This window comes from Mus caroli, unplaced genomic scaffold (genome assembly GCF_978045245.1).
Source record: "Mus caroli unplaced genomic scaffold, Mus_caroli_1 scaffold_9, whole genome shotgun sequence".
Taxonomy (NCBI): Eukaryota; Metazoa; Chordata; class Mammalia; order Rodentia; family Muridae; genus Mus; species Mus caroli.
Window position 1 is genome coordinate 115,113,046 of NW_028227264.1, and position 6,000 is coordinate 115,119,045.

The following is a 6,000-nucleotide window of genomic DNA, read 5'->3' on the forward strand; positions in this document are numbered from 1 at the left end:
TCTTTGACCTTAGAAAATCATTTTTCCACTCTTTTCAACCTCTCCTCTTCTTCTCCCTCCTCCTTGGACACTTTGGCTGGATAGTCAGACGTTTCTCCATCTCGCCACATACTACAGACAGGCCTACAGCTCATGAGCCTGCTCCAGGGGTGAGAAGGACAGATAATAGGCAAACAACTGGAGCCATAGCTCAAAATCATAGAAACAGCAGCAATCAAGGTAACATTCTAACTGCTAGGGTTACAGGTAGTCGCACACCCCTGTGACACGTTTTCGTCATTGGAAACTCTCAAGGCCTGCTTTGCTCATTCTGTAGGGCTGTGGAGGTGATGTGTGTGTGTGTGTGTGTATGGAGAGAGAGAGAGAGAGAGAGAGAGAGAGAGAGAGAGAGAGAGAGAGAGAGAGAGAGACTCTCAAGGTACTATTTTCGGGTTATGTGATAAACGTGTAAATGCATCGATTATTACTATTCCCAATTCAATGAGCCTGGAGACATCATTTATGTTTTATTATGAAGAATTTTGAGGCCGAGAAGAGGTAAATACCAGTGTCCCATACAGAATATTTTGAGTTCGGATGCATTTAGCCATCAAGACTGACTATTTTAGCTGGTCTGACTTGATCTGGTACTAAAGAAGGCATTCAGTGAATTTCAATTATTCGAACCCCTCATTTCTTTGGTATTGACCTCCCACCCCCACCCCACGTAGGGGGGTTCTCCCTTTTTCTCTTATTCTTCTTGGGACATCATTGTCTGTCCCACACCATTGGCACACTGCTCCATTGAGATGCATGTTTTGCTTGTCCTTCTCAGAGCACAGGATGTCACACACTCCATAGTTGGTGCTCTGTGTCGCTCCCTCCGGCTCATGGCACTTTCTTGTTTTTAAACCCACTTCTGCATTCAGGGCAACTGAAATGCGATCATCTTCTCCTTAGGCATCAGGAACCAGACATGCTGGAACTTGTGTTTGAGATGAGCAAGTGAGTGAAGAACCTGAGTTCAGCAACTTTAGGAACATAGGGATCCTGAATCGAGAATAGTCACAACCTGGCCACTTCACCTGCAAGAGAAAGTGGCCATACTCTTAATTGTCCTTTAGGGCCTCTGTGGCCTGACAGAGAAAATGGTCAGTGTTTAGTGGTCTAAGTGGAGATGGTCTCCTTTATATGCGAAATGTATATAATGTGACATTTCCAAGTGTGAAAGAGCTATGGGGACAGGGAGATATCCTCTTTATACAGGACCTGTTCTCATGATGGCTAATGGGTTCTGGGCAACTATCAAAAGAGGCAAGAGCCTTCCTTCCTTCCTTCTTCCCTTCCTCCTTCCTTCCTTCCGTGTTCTCTCTCTCTCTCTCTCTCTCTCTCTCTCTCTCTCTCTCTCTCCCTCCCTCCCTCCCTCCCTCCCTCCCTTCCTTCCTTCTTCCTTCCTTCCTTTCGTGTAGAGTTGTTTTTGATTTTTGTTGTCTGCATGTACATACACCATGTGTACACAGTGCCTGAAGAAGCCAGAAGAGGGTGTTTCCCTGGAACCCTGGAACTCCAGTTACAAATGGTTGTAAAGTGCCTTATAAATGCTAGAAACCAAACACGGGTGTTCTGAAAGAAGAGTGAGTGCTCTTAACTGCTGAGCCATCTCTCCAGCCTCAGAAGCAGGATATTGTTATATTTTCAAATATTAGATCTTATCAATCCTAATTTTTCTTAAAAAATTTATTTTATGGCAATGAGTGCTCTATCTACATGTACACCTGTGTGCCAAAAGAGGGCATCAGATCCCATTATAGACAGTTGTGAGCCACCATGTGGTTGCTGGCAATCGAATTCAGCACCTCTGGAAGAGCAGCCAATACTCTTAAGTGCTCAGCCATCTCTGAAGCCTCAATAAGTAATTTTTTTTTTTTAAGGATGACGAGTTTTCTTAATGTAGTTGGCTAAATGCAAAAGCAAAGATGGGTCTGCTTTAAAAATAAAATAATCTGCCTTTTGGGCAAGACCTTTGTGGAGCCCTGCATCTGAAGTAGGATGCCTGCCACTCACTGCTGTTCTGAGTATCTTAAATTCCTTCATGTTCCTAATAGATGTCGGCTGGTTGATAGTCTCTCCTCTCTACCCTGCTGGATCACAGGTTAAGGGGCTTGTTCTCTAGCTCCAGTAGAACACTGCACTCCGTTCCCACATAGAATCTGTTGAATGGATAAAGATAGCTTAAAGATAGCTTTATTTTATCTGTATGTATACAGGTCTGCCTATGTGTGCCTAGGCATGTATGTGTGTCTGCATGCTTCTCTGGGTGTTCATGGAGGCTGGAAGACAGCATCAGCTGCCCTGGAGTGCAGTTATAGGCAGTTGTAAGCTACTCGATGCAAGTGCTGGGTCCTGAACGCTGATGCTCTGTAAGAGAAACAAGTGTTCTTTCTCTGTTCTACTCTTCTCTGGAAACCTCACCCCCTCCTGTGGACCCTCACTGCTGTCCTGACTTCTGTGAGCACTCCAAATTAAACACCCACATGTACGTTTTCCAGTCTGCCATCTACACACGAGAGAATCATGCCGGGTTTAATCTTTCTGGTCTTGGTCGCCTCACTCAGAATGATTGCTTCAAGCTCCATATATTGCCTACAGATGTTATCATTTCATTTTTTTTCTTTTAGCAGCATGGGCATTGCATCTTTATTATCTATTCTTCTGTTAATGGACATCTAGGCTATGGCATTTTCTGATTCTTGTGAGTTAAGCAGTGTACTGGCTAGTTTTGTGTCCTCTTGACACAGCTGGAGTTACCACAGAGAAAGGAGCTTCAGTTGAGGAAATGCCTCCATGACATCCAGCTATAAGGCATTTTCTCAATTAGTGATCAAGGGGGAAAGGCCCCTTGTGGGTGGTGCCATCTCTGGGCTGGTGGTTTTGGGTTCTATAAGAGAGCAGGCTGAGCAAGCCAGGAGAAGCAAGCCAGTAAAGAACATCCCTTCCATGGCCTCTGCGTCAGCTCCTGCTTTCTGACCTGTTTGAGTTCCAGTCCTGACTTCCTTTGGTGATGAACAGCAGCATGGAAGTGTAAGCCAAATAAACCCTTTCCTCCCCAACTTGCTTCTTGGTCATGATGTTTGTGCAGGAATAGAAACCCTGACTAAGACAAATTGGTACCAGGAGTGGGGTATTCCTGTGACAACCTGACTATGTTTTGGGGAGGACTGTGGAAGGACTTTGGAACTTTGGGATTGAAGATCCATTCGTTGTTAAGAGCTCTGTCAGATATTGTGTAGGAGCTTGGAAGTTAATGTTGAGAACAGTGCAGAAGATGGAGGTCTGGTTTGTGAAATTTCAGAGGGAAAATTAAAGACTCTTTTCAGAGCCATTGCTGTTTTGATTGTGAAGATTTTGAAGTTCTGGTTAGCTGGGGCTGAAGAATCAGCTGTGATTAACAAGATACCAGAACTACTAAAGCAAAAACTTTGCATTACTGGGACTATTGATGCTGGTTAGCTGGAGCTAAGAAATTAGCAGTGATTAAGAAGAGACCAGCATCGTTGAGGTGACATCTTCTGGGAAGTGTTTTCTGAAAGCACAAAGAGGCTGTGTTCCAGAGATAGGAAAGGTTGTACTCCTTCTGCAGCAGGACTTGGTAATGTATAAGGGTCACCCAGGTGGTACTGGTTTTGAAGGCATGAAGGGGTCATGCAGAACAGCTGAGGCTCGGCACTGTGAGAGGCCATGGAAGGCCATTGGTGAAGGTGCAGCCTCAGTTGTAATTGAAGGCCCAGGACTGAAGGGGTCATGCAGTGTTTTGGAGATGCCAGTACCATGAGATGACCACCAAGAGCAGCAGCAGCAGTGGAGTACAGGCATCTGGAGCCCAGAGGACTACGCGTGTGCTACAAAGGGCATGGCTGGAGAAGTGACCCAAGCCCTTGGAGGAGCCCAGAAGATTGTGAGTTGGATCCCAGACATTGGAAGGTTGGACATTGATTTTTGCTTTTGATTGTGACTGTGCCCTGATATTTTCCCTCTTGAAGGAAGAAAGTATTTTAGTGGAGTCCACAGTTAAGAGACTTTTAATTGTAAAAAGACTTTGGATTTTAAAAGAGATGGGTATTTTAAAGAGATTGAAATTTTAAGAATATGTAAAGACTGTGGGATGTTTAAAGTTATTTAGACCTTGGGGATGAATAAGAATGTAAGGGTTGAGGCTTACTAGTGATGTGTTTGTGTGTCAAGTTGACAAGGGGTCAATTGTACTGGCTAGTTTTGTGTCCACTTGACACAGCTGGAGTTACCACAGAGAAAGGAGCTTCAGTTGAGGAAATGCCTCCATGACATCCAGCTGTAAGGCATTTTCTCAATTAGTGATCAAGGGGGAAAGGCCCCTTGTGGGTGGTGCCATCTCTGGGCTGGTGGTTTTGGGTTCTATAAGAGAGCAGGCTGAGCAAGCCAGGAGAAGCAAGCCAGTAAAGAACATCCCTTCCATGGCCTCTGCGTCAGCTCCTGCTTTCTGATCTGTTTGAGTTCCAGTCCTGACTTCCTTTGGTGATGAACAGCAGCATGGAAGTGTAAGCCAAATAAACCCTTTCCTCCCCAACTTGCTTCTTGGTCATGATATTTGTGCAGGAATAGAAACCCTGACTAAGACAAGCAGCATGGAATATGAACGGGCAAGCATATCTGTAGTAGGATATAGAGTCTGTGGGGATTAGGCTCAGGACTGGTACAGCTAGGTTATATAATAGACCTGTTTCTAACTTCCTGAGGAACTTCCATACTGACTCCATATAGCAACGACTGCCCTGTTATAATCCATCATAGTAAATGCACAAAGTATGTTCCTTTCCCTATCTCTATACCAGCATTAATTGTCACTTTTAAAAATCTTAGCCATTCTGATTGGGATAAGGTGAGATCTCAAAGTAGTTTCAATTTGCCTTGATAACTAAGAATGTTGAACACGCTACAAAAGTCATTTTAAACCCACTTTATTCCTGCCTTTAAAAACTCTCTGTTTAGCTCCGCAACCCAATTAGGAATTGGGCTGTCTCTTTTCCTTGTTTTCCTTGTTTAGATGTTGTCGTTCATTTTATATTACAGATGATAAACCTGTCAGAGGTGTAGATGGTCAAGGTTCTCTCCCCATCTTTTAGGGTGTCTACTCACTCGAATGATGAGAGGCTCCTTGGCTGTACAGGAGCCTTTTAGTTGGTGAGGTCCCGTTGGTCAGTTGCTGGCTTTAGTGCCTGTATTCCTGGGGCCCTGTTCAGAAAGGAGTTCCCTCTGCTCACAGTTGACGTTCATCTCCAATGGTCTATCATAGCAGTTCTCAACCTGTGCGTTGCCACCCTCAAAAAACACATTTACATCGTGATTGAGAACAGTAGCAGAATTACAGTTCTGAAGCAGCAACGATCATAATTTTATGACTGGGGGCGGGGGGGGGGGGTTCCACAAGATGAGGAACTGTGTTAAAGGGTAATAGCATTGAAAACCACTATTTATTTTATCAGATTCAAACCAGCCCTTATGCTGAGGTCCTTGATTCATTCTGAGTTGAGTTTTGTGCAGTGTGCAAGATAAGGGTTTAGTTTCATTCTTCTACGTGGAGCTATCTATCCAGTTTGGCTAGCAGTTTGGTTGTCGTTTCTCCAGGGTGTATTTTTAGCTTCTTTCTAAAAACCCCACAAAAACAAAAACAAAAAATCAAAATGAAACAACAAATAAACAAACCCAAATCAAGTGGCCGAAGGAGCGTGGGCTTTTTATGTGGCCCCTCAGATCATCATGCCTGGCTTTATTAAGGATGCCATGCTGTCTTGTTACCGTAGCTCTGCAGTATAGTTTGAAATTAGGGATGGTGAGACCTCCAGCAGCACTTTTATTGTTTAACCATTGTTTTGTTTATCCTGAATCTTTCATGTTTCCCTATGAATTTTAAGACTATTTTTTTTAATTCCTGTAAAGAATTGTCTTGTAATTTTTGTGGGGATTGCATTAAATTTATAATTAATT